This window comes from Aythya ferina (assembly GCF_964211825.1).
Source record: "Aythya ferina genome assembly, chromosome: 5".
NCBI classification, from domain to species: Eukaryota; Metazoa; Chordata; class Aves; order Anseriformes; family Anatidae; genus Aythya; species Aythya ferina.
The window spans coordinates 37745520-37759410 of record NC_140301.1 but is presented as its reverse complement, the minus strand read 5'-3'; the positions used below and the strand labels follow the sequence as shown (position 1 = coordinate 37759410).

Sequence of the window (13891 nt, the reverse complement as noted above, 5' to 3'; positions counted from 1 at the left end):
GAACATGTTCTTGAATAATGGTAATAAAGTAGCTCTGCCAGCTAGGATAACACCCTCAGTTAGATGCTTTTTTTTTTTTTTTTTTTTTTAATACTGCATCGAGTGTACTGCCTTAAAGTTCAACTGGTGAAGGATTTGGATGCTATATCACCCTGTATTGTGCTAGGTGAATTGCTGTAATTAACTGTTTCCACAGTCTTCATTGCAAAGGCAGGGTAAAACTTAGCTTAAATCTCTTTTATGGTGTCTTGTTCAATTGCAGTAATGCGATAGTACACCTAAGAATAGTCTGCTGTAACCATGTCACATAGATCGTTCTTGTTGTATACTGTTGTCAAATAAAAACATAAAGTTGGAAAGTCTGAGAGCATTTATCGATTTCTCAGTTGAGGCATAAAAGAAGTAGACAACCTTTCCAGGCTCAGTGGCTTAGATCTGGGAAAGAAGAGGGAGGAAGAAAGGGACATCTTTGACATGGATGACACAAGGACAGTGGTTACATTTCTGACATAACCCAAAAGGCCTGAAGGTTGAGAATGCCATGTTTGGTTGCATGGAAGGAGTGGTGTAAACAGGGGCTAAGCTGGGTGGTTGAAATACTTGCTGGCATGATTTAATGGAATGTATCTCATGGATGGATCCTTTAAAATGTTTGCTGAACAGATGGGTGAGGCTGTGGACAACCTATAAGCAGTACCTCTGAGGGATGTTAGGAGTGTGTCTGTTTATTTCAAGGGAGTACAGCTCCAAAGCTGTTCATGATGTTAACTTTAAATGTAAGCATAACTCACTCTTTCACAGCCAATTATTTTAGTTGGAACATGTGGTGAGTTTTACGTGAGAAGTTTGCACTGAGTTAGAGTTGAATGTCATCAATTTCCTTTGCAGAATTCATTCCTTTTGTTTTGGGCCTCTGCTGGCCCTGGAACTGCTGCTGTCCAAATGAAATAATTGTTAACACCCAATTTGTTTTGCTGTTGCAGGACTTGACTAATGCTAAGTCCTCAATGACATGTGCTAAGTATGATTATTAATGAGGAATACCTACTTATTTCCGGAAATTTTACCTGTTAGACTTGTAGTAGTAATGGTCCTTAATTATTAACATTCCTTCTGTGTTGGTAGCTGTAAGGAGAAGGTGAGGAAGTTTGTAGGTAACATGGTGGCTTCACCAGGGGGTTCTGATTGCTGTTGCCAGTGATTAGGCCATAGTATTCGAGTGCATGGAGGGGGTGGTCTTACGCACAGAGCTAGAGCTGATTCCATCTGTCCCCTTATGTGGGATGACTGCAGAGTAGTAACCATCAGTCACTGTCAGCAGCATGCTCTTATTGCAGTAATAGATGCTAGATTATTTATCACTACTACCTTTCCATTAAACACTGTGCTCCTTTTCATTACAGCAGCTAGCCTAAATTTTGGGTGTAGGAGTTCATACATTCCTTTAAGATAACTAAAAATAATCATTAAAGACATCTGTCTCCATCCAATTAAATTTTTGTCCATAAATGAAGTCCTCAGTTCTCAAACAACAAAATATAAAACATCAAAATCCTTCCCCACCCAGAGCACTAATTCTCTTGATACAGCATCATTCCCCAGCAGCCTCATCCCACAGCCACACTATGCTGCGGGTTGGCTCAGCCTGAGCTGAGTTTCTGTCACTGCCTCTACATGGAGAACATGCTCCGCTTTCACATGACTTCCAAAGCAGTTGCAGCAGTTAAAGAAGAGTTTCCAATGAGCCCAGTTAAACCAGTGCACTTGTTTTGGTTTAAACCTGGTTTTCATCAATTTACGGAAAAGCAACCAAGAGCGGTTTGAACACACAAAAAAGTAGTCATTAAATTAAAATAAGCCAACCTTTGGTAGAAGTAAGACCTTTTAGATATTGATTTCTCCTAGATTAATTTTAGATGGATTTGCTCATGGGCATAGCTGTAATGTTTTGAAGAAGTAAAGGTAAGATAGATGGGCAAGAAACAGGATAGAGGGGATGGGTCAGAGAGAGGGATGTAATAAACACAAAGGAAAGGTCATTAGTAGTTGTTTTTTTAAAGTGGTGTTCTCTAAGCACATTTACAAGTGGGTTCTTTATAGCTTTTTTTTTTTTTTTTTTTTTTCTCAAGCTGTTAACTATTTCTCATCACTTTCTATTAGGAAAATTTAATCTTTTGGAGTAGCAATAGCAAAACAGTATTGAAGCTTTGCGTTTTTCTGTTTCTTGGTCTAAAATAGAAGTCCTGGTGTCCTCAAAAAGCCAAGTGCTGATTATACTGTTAGAGAGGAGGGAAGGGACCAGGCAGGCCTGATTAAAATACTGCTTGGGGTTTTGGTGGTGGTTGTTGTTTTGTTTGTTTTGTTTTCCCTCAGGAAGCATAAATCTCTGTGCTCCAAAAGGGACCGGCTATGTGTGCGTGTAAGAGAGCAAGTGCGAGAGACTTAGAGTGAGTGCAAACACTAATGCATCACGGAGGACAGGTCATTCTGCTGAACGCAGTTTCAGCTCCTGAGTGTTTGGAGATTAGAGGCAGCAGTAATTTCTGCCTGCTGTGCTTTATGTTAATGTGGCAGTCCCTCAGTTGTATATTTCTGCTGAGACAGCCATTTTTGTGAAGCTTAATTCTGATCATAGAGGAAGCAGCAAGGGTCTCCAGTATTGGTGCTTACCCTTTTAGTCCGATTTAGCCAGGCAGTGAAACAAGACATTTTATTATTATTATTTAATATTGGGATTTAAGGTCTGTTTCTTCGGACTTCCATGTGCTGAAATTGTAAAATTACTTGGGACGAAACAGTAAGTGCTGCCTTTCACCTTTGACTAAACTGTCCAACATTAATGCTGAATCTACCACTTGATCCAGTTCCAGTGGATTGGTATAAACATTTCTCCAGAAACTTGACAGCAATTCCTCAGCCCTAGAGCCTTTGCAACCCCAGAGGTCTTGATTTCCCACTCCAGCTCTTCCATCATTCTATGTTTTCCTGCAGTTTGTCCCATCAGCAGAGGACAGAAGTACAAGTTACGGTCAAAGAACACACAGTGGAAAGACTGAAATAAGTGTCTGATATTGAAAAAGAAAACAAAGGTCAGGGAACAAAAGAAAAATGTTTTAGGAGTTGAAACAGTTGTTTTATGGGGAGTACCAGAGGAGTTAGGTTTATATTGTTTGATTAAGTGGTAGCAGGGAGAAAGAAGGGTAAATACAACTTTGCTAGTGGTTTAGGATTGTAAATACTACGGAAGGAGACAAGATATTTAGATGACTACAAGTAGAGAATAGGAAAATTTAAGGTAAGTGTTATGGAAAACTTCCTGTCACAGAGATGTGTCTTTGAACTGTCGAGCTTTGGAATCATTTCCCAAGGGAATAAAATAGAAACTCCATGGCTTGACAGGTTTTGAATTAGACTTGGAAAAATGTTACTCCATGCGGCATGCAGAATAATCTTCCTCTGGCAGCAAGATAGCATGTGAAAGGAGGAAACGATGATCTTGCAGAAGAAATTATGGTCTAGTGATTTATACACAGAAGTTTGCATCAGGACACCTGATTCTTTTCTATATTTTATCACTGATTTACTTTATAATACTGGGAAAGTTATTTAATCTCTCTGTGCTTCTGTGTACCGATTTGTAAAAGGAATATTTCATCATCTCAAGGGTTTACTCCCTGAACAGTGTTTTCGGAGCTAGATGATACTCAGGGGTGTTGTGATGATTTTTAAAAATGTGCATAGACTGGAGGTGACTGGAAACTCCCCGTCCCATGTGAGTTACTGCCTTACCTCAAGACCAAAATAGTTGGTTAAAGCATCCAGTCATTCATTTCCTTTCCCCCGACAGATTAAAGTCTGTATGGCAGAGCTGATAGAAAGCTTGTTCTAGGCTGCCCACAATTTGCTGCATTGCTTTTGTCTTTTGTGGTTCCCTTTGTAAAGTAATATTTGCTTGGGGAGACTGAAGAGAGAAAAGCAATCATTAGGCTGTGTTCATTTACATCCAGTGAGGCCCCAGCCTTACAGCGTGTGGTGCAAACCCAGAATGGAGCATGGCACTGCCTGCTTGTTACAGCAGATTGGTGCCATTCCTGTTTTCCACTAACAAGCTTGTTTTTCTGAATTGCTAGCTCTGTCTCCTCAAGAAGCCACTAGCAATCATGCCAATTCCATCACTGTTCTTTCCCTCGAGGATCTTCCCTCATCCCCTGGTACCACAGTTGCACAGTGTTGTGTGCCTAGCCTCAGCTCTTTGCAATGGAAGAAGAGAAGACTCTTCTCTCCACCTTGATTAAAAGCCCTTGGTGCACGTTACAAACAAGATGTGATCTGTGCTGCCAAAAGCCTGGCATCCCATGCTAAGCATAGTAAACACGTGTCTCACTGGGGTCTCCACGGTGTTATTCTGTCTAGCTTGCTACCAGATTTGAGATTCTGGGGAAGGGTTTCTTCAGCAGCAAGCAGCAGCAGAATTGTGATCCAGTGGCCCCCAGGCAAGCAGTCAGCTAACAAACCTTTAGGGAATACGCAGGGCTTATTTGAAAGCACCTGGGGCAAGTGTTTGTATGAATAATATTCCAAACAGCAGCAAACCCAAAGATCTCATTATTCAAACCGGGGTTTGCTCTCTCTTGTTTCTATTAGTTATCTATTTTAAATTATTTGCTGATCTAGTGAAGGGGCTACATTAATGCAGGTGCTAGTCTCCTCACCATGGATCTGATGTTTTCTTTCACACTAATGTGACTTATCTGAGATCAGTGGTATTATTGTTTATTCATGCCAGTCTAATTGAGAAGACAAACAAACAGATTTAGGCTATCTGTAATCCTAGAAATTGAATAAATCAGATGATTAAATCCGGGGACTTACCACCCTATTAAAAAGCTTCCTGATGTATGTGGAAAAATAGAAAGCCTTGTAGAAACTGTTGTCTAGAGTTTACATGTCAGTCTGCTCATACCTGTCACAAGATACTACTTTAACCTGGAATATAATAGCAGAAAAGAGTCAGAATGAAGTCAGTAGTTAGGACCCATGGAGAATAAGCCAGCTTGCATACACTAAGTCCCCCTTATGGAATACTGTCTGTTTTGCACTTCGTATTTTCCATTTGTAAATTATGCCATTGTGCCACCTGATCTCAAAAGTAGTTTTCCAACTAGCCTGTGAAGAAAATATTTAGAGTTTATTCCTACATGGAAAAAGAAGGAAAATATTAATTGATCAAAAAAAAAAAAAAAAAAAAAGGAAAAATATTAATTGCTAGGTGCAGGAAAAGAGCTCAGAAAAAAACAGTGTTTTTGAAGTACACATTTTAGCAGCAAGATATCCTCGCAAAAGCAGTTTTTGTCGCACTGGTTTCTCCAGGTCCATGAAGGGAGAACACATGCACCACATAAGCCCAGGCTGTCTCTGCAGCTCCACCTGCTCTAGCACAGCCTGCTGGAGTGCGATCCTCCCACTCAGTATTATCTGACTCACGTTGCAGAATGCTTTGTTGAAAAAAATAAAGAAAATACCAATGTGCAGCAGGCTTTGTTCCTTTGACATAAATAACAATTTCTCCTCCCTTTTCTTGGTGACTTGGCAATTCTCATGTAAATAATTTATCATAAGAAGCACACAAGATGACACAAGGGTCCAAGTAGGAGGGAGCTAAATTTGAATCTTAAATGAGGCCATTCTCTGTCCCTATTTTAAAATGTGGTATTTTCAATGGATGTTGAGCTTGAGTCTTTCTCTCTGTCATTGGGTTTTAGGACCTCTTTGTCAAAAATACCAGGCAAATAAAATCTAAAGGGGGGAGAGAGGAGTTATTTGGTATCTTTTTCTTCCTTACCTCCATCCATCCAGTGTTCTTCCTGCAGGTGCTCAGGGATGATATTAGGGCTTCAGCGGACCTCGTTAACATGAGAATAACAGGTGTCACACTGACTCCTATAAAGCATGATATAAATTTCATGCTTTTTACCTAATGTTTATAATGCAGGGTTTTTAAAGCACAGAAATTACTTAAATATTTTGTGGGAAAGTCTCTGTCAGAGCAGCTACAACAGGGAATAAACCTTCCAAGTAGAACCTGGAAAGGCCTCTGGAGTGGTAATGTGATAAGTAACTAAGGGGAAGGAGTGGGCTAAGGCGTAAGGAAAGGAGCTCACCGTGGATGTTCTGTGTCCACATCTTTTCCTGGAGGGCTTTCTTGACAGCTTTGTAGGTTTAGTCCCAGGCAAAGCTCACTGAGCAGTTCAGGGATCCTCTGTCGTAGTGACGGTCCTATAATGATGGTGTCTTGCTTCTCTTCACAAGTCAGCAGGGTGAAAGATTTGCTGCAATCAATAAAAATGGAGGGACCCTGTAAGGAAGAAAATCATAGTGTATGTCATTTCTGAGGCAGTGTTGATGTTTTACTTATTTATAACTGAAGTGGCCAAAGAATGAGAGAACAGACTTAAGAAAACGATTCTTTCAAGTTGAAGGAGCCAGTCACTACCTGTTATGCAACAGCTGACCAAATTTAATAGGCAAGTACACAGTCCCTTACACACCTGTGTACTCATTATTCAAGTAGTAAAGGCTTTTACAGTCTCCAACTTAGAGATGTTGTAAAGATAAGAAAGATATAGAAAGGTGTGGTTATCTCTTCTATGAAAACGGGATCCAACAGATTTGAAAATGTGTTATGCGCTTAAATTTTATTAAATAATACTGATTTATATATACTGATATATATAATGTGTAAGAAATCTGTGATATAAGGACTTGAACTTAGGTCTTACTCTCTGGCAAATCATGCATCATGTCATTAAGGCTGAGAGCTTACTGAGGTACAGAGAGATGACTTTTATGTAAATAATTGCTGTAACTTGGAATATTCTTGTTAACAGGAACAGGAAAATTGGAAAGGGCACCTAACCTCATGCTTTAGATCTAGTTTAGAGATTAGGATGTTACCTTTTGTGTGAGGATACGATGGCCTCATTGCTGCCTACTGCGCAGTCCCCGCATGTTAGTCCCCAGCCTCAGAGGTTGGAGCTTGTCAACTATTGCTTCGTGACCCAGGCTGCTGCAGCACGCCAGCCTCTATGTGTGTGTCTCTCCTGAGGCTTGAGCAGATTGCTGGTTGCCTACTCACTAGATGATCATTTTCTCCTTCCTTGTCGTTTGCCTCCTGCAGATGTTGGTTGTAAATGTTTTTTAACTCTTATTACGTCTTTTTTCTTTCTTTTCCTGTCTCAGAAGTGTCTTCATTACTTGTGGAGCTGGTGGTATGTATACAGGTGAAATAGCATATGACAACTAACATCTTAAAATGGTCATTTTCCTGTTTTGTTTTCTCTTTTCTTGATTTTTGAATCTCACATTGTTTTTCTGTACTTTTGGTTTCAGTGAGTGATCTTCTCCACAAGTTAAAAAACTGCTGAAGTATAACTAGCAAGATGTTTGTATTTAATATACATGGAAGTTAATTTCCATATTTAAAAGCTAGGTCACTGATTAAGTAACCTGTAGATTTTTTTTTGGCAATCACAATAATAAGAAGTATCTATGAAGTTACAATTGGTATTTAGGGAGAATTATTCAGGTTTAGAACTAAAATCTATATGGCTGAAAGAACTACCTTTGTTATATTCTAGAGAAAAATGAAGATGGTGCTAGTGGGGAGAGATGTCTCTATAGTCAATTAAAAATTGAAGGACATGCTTAAGACTGAAATGAAAATAAATCAGACAGAGCACTGCTGCTGCTTGGACTCTATCTGTTCCATAGATAACACAGGACATCATCTCTAGGGCTGTCAATCTGAGGTGTTTTTGTGAGTGCCAATCTCACTAAAAAATAATTAAATTGACAAAAGCTACCATCCTGGATTATTTCAGTGTCTGGAAGCCTCTCACCTCTGCAGAGCAAGGTTCACTTAAGCCCTTGATTATAGGAGAAAATGAATGTGTTGGTCTCTTTCTGCCTAATGCCTATCCTGTGCTTAATAAAACCACAGTGATAGTTCAGAATGCTAATTTTCATTTAGAAAAAAATAGACTTTTCTTTAGTAGTAGCAAGTGCTACTGGTATGTTGACAGGACTGATTGTGTGAGGTCCCATATCTGAGTGGGTCCAAGTTACTACAGATCGGTTAGAGCAGTTTTTGAAAGTCAGATCAGAGCTCTGCTTGAGGAGTAAGTCATATATAAACATATTGGCATTCTCAATAGTATGAACATTCATTTCCACGTGACACTTTAGCATAATAAATAGAGGAAGGTGTATAGCAGTTAGCATGATGTAAGTCAGCAGAGATGGGTTTTAAACCCTTCTGCATGACCACCAGTAATTCACGCTGCCTCTCTGTCAGTTCCCAGTCAGCTGAGTGGTGTAAGTAATATTGGACTGGCACTTCAAGATATTTGAAAGCAAAACGTAGATGGAGAATGATATTTCAGGCATCAAAGGTAGTACAGCTAAGTGGAATGGGTGTAGCTGTAATGATTCAGTAGATGAGTAGAAATCTGGAAAGCTTTTTTAATTGTTACTTGTAGGATGGAATTGAAAAAAAATAATAATTTATTGATAGAAAACAGAGGGTTGGAAGGAATCAAGCATTGTTCATTTTCTTTCCCTTATATCATTAAAATATACTTCAGTGTATTTCTATATGTGGTATAGGAAATATTTAGTTGTTACTTTTACTAAGTTAAAAATTAGACAAACTTGAAATTGAGAGTTTCACTTTTAGATGAAAATGTAAAGACTGTCTTTTGAAACACTATGCACGTAACCTTTTTCAGATTGTACTTAACATTGTTTTGGCTGGAGTATTCTGAATGTAATTCTTGTTCAGAGTAGTTTCAATTAGATTGGATATGCATTTTTGTGTGAATGAAATATACAATTAAATGTGGTATACTCATATTAAGGGTTATTATGTGAATGGACACACTCGTTCTTTATAGTAGAGTAGAAAATGTAGAGATATCTGACCTATTTTAATTCTCCATGTGTTCAGAAAACTCTTGCAGTGATTGAAATGACCACCTCTCAACATCCGGAGGAGAGAAACGTAATTGGGTTATTGCATTTAAAGTGGACGCAAAGCCTAGAAAAATTAAAAGCATTAGCAGAATAATGAAGTGGATGGTATAGTTAGAGAAGGATAATTGTGAAGGAGGAGCCATGACTGCTCCATAAAGCATGGTGCTGCTTTCCTAGGCAGAAGTTCGTGAGAAAAAATGAGCCTGTAAGAAAGGAAGATTTTCCTTGAACATCCCAGATAAAACTAATTGGGAAGCAAAAGTCTTCCACCTCTCCTGCTCCCTGGTGTTATGCCAATGGACAAAGCTTTTATGAAGGAATTTCTTCAATACTTACATCCAAAGCTGGAGGATTTAGAAGGTGCCCAAAAGAACTTAGGTTGCATATTGGTAGAATGAAAATTATGTAACCTAAAAGGAAAGAGCTGCTCAGGAAGTGAGAGACAGTCTTATTATGAAATTACCTTTCTGATTATTGCTCTGACAACCAGGTAATGAAGAAGTCCTGGCCACGTTTTGTGTTGGTGGGTCTCAATCTAGTTCAAAAAAAAAAAAAAAAAAAAAAGACATTAATCCTGAAGATCAAGAGCATAATTGACTCCCTTTTGGGAATCTTAGCAGCTGGAATAATTAAGCACTTCGGAAAATGAAGCTGACTTGATGTGAATTAATCAGAATAACTTCTAAAGTTTTAATATACACCCCCAACAGTACCAAAAAAGACCCTGCCTACTGTCCATGGTGCTCATCTTCAACCCACACACGTGCTGAGAGACACTGAAGATGATGACAATATATGTGAATATTATTTTTAATGGTTATAATAAAAATAATTAAAAAACAAAACACCAACAAATGGGAATACATGGAGGTGACTAAAATATCAACAGTTCCCTTCTTCCTACACAGAACTATTATGCTCAAACATTCCCAGGGAAGGCGTCTGCAGCAGATCACAAGCAGGATTTTAACCATTCGCTTGTCTGCTGTTCAGATGTCTCTGTTCATTGTTTTGTTTCTTGGGGAATGGGTAGCCAAGGTAAAAATTTTCAAAAGCTTATTAAATTTCCCTGGAATAATTGCATATTCCTCTTCTGAATGGCCCAAAGATAGATGTATGACACTAATCCAGTCCTTCCTTAGTATTTTCTATCAGCCTATCACCTTTATATCCGAGTATCTCTCAGGTTAATGGGTTATCATTATTCCTGCTCTTCAGTGCTGTGGATGCCAGGGAAATGAAAGAAGGCTGTTAAGATATTGACTAACAAAGAGAATATGAAATGTGCCCCAGAATGTCTGTGGTATGAGGTAGGAAAGGAAAAGTGTGGCTGGATAAAGAAGATATCACAGCACTGTGTTTCCTCTAGCGTGTGTTTCTTCTTGACTCCCTGTTTGGTGGAGTATTGTCATATCTGCAACTGTTCACTTCCACGTACTGGAGACAGTTAAAGAAGGCTCACTTTCGTCTGTAATGGTGAAGTCTTTTCATACACTTCAGGTTTAGCAGAAGATATTATGTGTTGTTCAAAAATAGTTACAGAAAGGGTTTAGAGCTGTGGAGGTGGCTTTTCAGTCTCGAGTAAGTTCCTTTTTTGTGTTGTGTAGTACACGTTTTATTTGAAGTGAGTCCTTCTAGGAGCAGTGACGTTTGTACATTCCTGGATGGGAAGCCCAGGCTTTTGTGCTCAGCCCAGATGCACCTCTGCAGCTCTGCCAAAGGCTGGTTGGGAGCAGCAGCTCAGTGCCAGTACTTGGGCAGTAGTATCTTATAATCAGCTGGAGTAAAGAAGCCACTAGGGAGTCACTATCTGCGAAATGCTTTCCGTGAGGTATCTGTGCAGGTCCCTAGTTCTCTGTTGCTCATAATCTTCCTCTGTAGTTCCTCTTTCAAACTGGGATGGCTCCAAAAATGACCATCCTGTTTTGTTCCACCAGACTGACCCCACATGCAGGCTAATTAAGCCCCAGCTTGCTTATTGTTTGTGTTCTCAAGACTAATGTAAATTGAGGGAGAGATTGGTGCTTAGCTTTGGCCCTGAATGCCAAACAAGCAGCCGACTGATTTCTAACTAATGCTGCGAAAACAGAAGAAAAAAAAAAAAAAAAGAAAAAAAAAACACTCCATTTTGAATGTTTAGCTTGGTCTAAGTAGCAATTTTCCCATGTGTGTTCTTTTTTTTTTTTTTTCCTAGAGTGTTGAGTGTTTGTCTCTGTTGGATGGAAATACAGAAATACAGAGCAAAGATGAGGGCAATTAAGAGCTTTGGTGTCTGCACGTGCAAGCATTTGATAGAGATACTGGAATGAAATAGGAATCTTTAACCTAATTAGTTCTGCAAAGAGAGACCCCCAGATCTCCTGTGCCACCCTGTGGCAAAGGAATGCCTGTATGTGGGACACCCTATAAAGCAAATATGGCAGATAAGGGTGTAAGCATTGCTTTTCATAATGCCAACAGAAGCAACAAGGTATTTGGTGACACTCAGTGGCGCTGAAAACTCTCATTTTCTTGGGAACCTTCCCTTCCTGTTAGCTCTCTTTTCACTCAAACATGTACAAACAAACCCTTTAAAAGATGGAGGAGAAATATCAGGAGAAATATGGAGGAGATATCTCAGGTTGATGTTACCTGAAGTGTCTGTTTTCTGAGCATCTGTATAGGGGAAGCTGCAGTTGTTACAGTTCTGTGGGATGTAAAGTTGGCATTCGATGCAAAACCAAGGAAAGATCATAATATTTTTTCTTGATTTTATTTTAAGAGCATGACTTCGATGCATGTCCAAACTGCTGAGGAAGTGGGAGATGTTTGCAAACTTCTGTCATCTGTAACTAAATATTCTGCAAAATATATATATATAGTTGTCCAGCTTCTCACAGTGGCAGCTTTACTTTATTTTAAGACTCCTCCCAGGGACAGACACTGAAGTGACACGGAGGTTTCAGGGAAAAGAATGGTGTGCTTAACCTGGCAATCTCTCTCACCTCTAATGAGGGGTGTTAAGGTCAATTATTTTATGTCTGCTAAGGAAAGATCACCGGGGAAATAAGAGTTTTCAAGTGAAGTTCCCACTGACTGGAAGAGGGGATTCAGTGCACCCTCAGCAAGTTCGCCAGTGACCCCAAGCTGTGTGGTGCAGTCAGCACTCTGGAGGGAAGGGATGCCATCCAGAGGGACCTGGACAGGCTTGAGAGGTGGGCCTGTGTGAACCTCATGAGGTTCAACAAGGCCAAGTGCATTGTCCTGCATCTGGGTTGGGGCAATTCAGATGGGCAGAGAATGGATTGAGAGCAGCCCTGAGGAGAAGGACCTGGGTGTATTGGTTGATGAGAAGCTCAGCATGAGCTGGCAATGTGCACCTGCAGCCCAGAAAGCCACCGAATGCCTGGGCTGCATCAAAAGCAGAGTGGCCATCAGGGCAAGAGAGGTGATTCTCCTCCTTTGCTCTGCTCTGGTGAGACTCCACCTGGAGCCCTGCCTTCAGCTCTGGGTTCCCAGCACAAGAAGAACACAGAAGTATTAGAACAAGTCCGGAGGAGGGACAAAAAGATGATCAAAGAGCTAGAGCACCTCTCCTATGAAGACAGGCTGATGGAGTTGGGGTTGTTCAGCTTGGAGGAGAGAAGGCACCAGGAAGACTTTATAGTGGCCTTCCAGTCCCTAAAGGAAGCCTACAAGAAAGCTGGGGAGCAGGTTTTTACAAGGGTGTGTAGTGATAGGACAAGGGGTAGCGGCTTTAGACTGAAAGAGGGTAGATTTAGGTTGAACATTAGGAAGAAATCCTTTACTTAGAGGGTGGTGAGGCACTGGAATAGGCTGCCCAGAGAAGCTATGGATGCCCTATCCCTGGAGATGTTTAAGACAAGGTTGGTTGGCACTTTGAGCAACCTGATGTAGTGGGAGCTCTACCTGCCATGGCAGGAGGGTTGGAATTAGATGGTCTTTAAGGTCCGTTCCAACCCAAACCGTTCTATCAATTCATGTCAACAGGAGACACTGGAAAGGACCTTCTGTCCATGATGCAGTGAGCCCAAAGTGTCAGGGTTTCTGCCAGTAGATAACAGAATTGGCTGTGACAAATCCAGAGCTGGGCGTTGAAGACAAAATCTTGGAAAGAGAGGCTGAGGGAGCATCTTGCCATTGTGTTACTGAAGAGTATTCCAGAAACAGTGGAAAAGTGGAAAAATGGGTAAAGAATGCAGAACAGCGAAGATGATTTAGTGATGCTTCAGATTTTGGTAATATATTCAGATGACTGTCAAAGAAAAACAAAATGTATCTTAACCTGAATCTGTGACCTTGGCTCAGCAAAGTCACCTCATCTCTGCATTTGCTGGCAAAGTTTCAGTGTGTTTGTTGTCAGCAGTGTGTTTGTAAGCTTTATCTTACCTTCCTGAATGTATGCTTTCATAATGGAAGTTCATACCTCTATAATACTACCTTCTGTGGAGATGTAAGACCCTCTAATGCAGTACCCTTTTTCCTCCATGCATGTGTAGTCTTCTGCTGCAACTACAGATTTTGGAAGCTGAGAACTTATTTTATGCTGCTCTGGGTATCTGTTGGCCCACTACAGGTTTGTTTTCAATTCCTTTTTACATTCTTTTAAGTGTCCTTAGTGATGTGATTCTTACCCTCTGAGAAATTAGACTTACTTTGTATTTGGGATCCAATCTTGAGTTTCTATAACAAATATTATAGGGAGTAATAATAATTCCATGGCATCTACTTACTTTCTGGAAGATTTGCATGCTCTTCATTACATTTTTTCCTGCTTGTAATTTGCATTTGATCTTCCTACTTAGGTTTTTCCCTCTTTCCTATGCATCTCTTAGATTTTTATTTCTCTTCTTAGTCAGCA

At 40.1% G+C, this 13891-nt stretch overlaps 1 protein-coding gene and 1 long non-coding RNA gene across 21 annotated transcripts in view; one reads left to right on the top strand and one right to left on the bottom strand.

Annotated features, from left to right (window-relative positions):
* The window catches only part of NRXN3 (neurexin 3), a 979419-nt gene that overhangs the window by 507415 nt on the left and 458113 nt on the right, over positions 1-13891 (top strand). The window lies entirely within an intron of this gene.
* The window catches only part of LOC311437756, a 73619-nt gene continuing 65556 nt past the window's right edge, over positions 5829-13891 (bottom strand). Inside the window, exons 2-4 of the long non-coding RNA XR_014693683.1 lie at positions 9494-9565; positions 6162-6355; positions 5829-5940 (exon numbers count right to left, since the gene is read on the bottom strand). This is a non-coding gene — a long non-coding RNA (uncharacterized lncRNA). The remainder of the gene's footprint in view (positions 5941-6161; positions 6356-9493; positions 9566-13891) is intronic.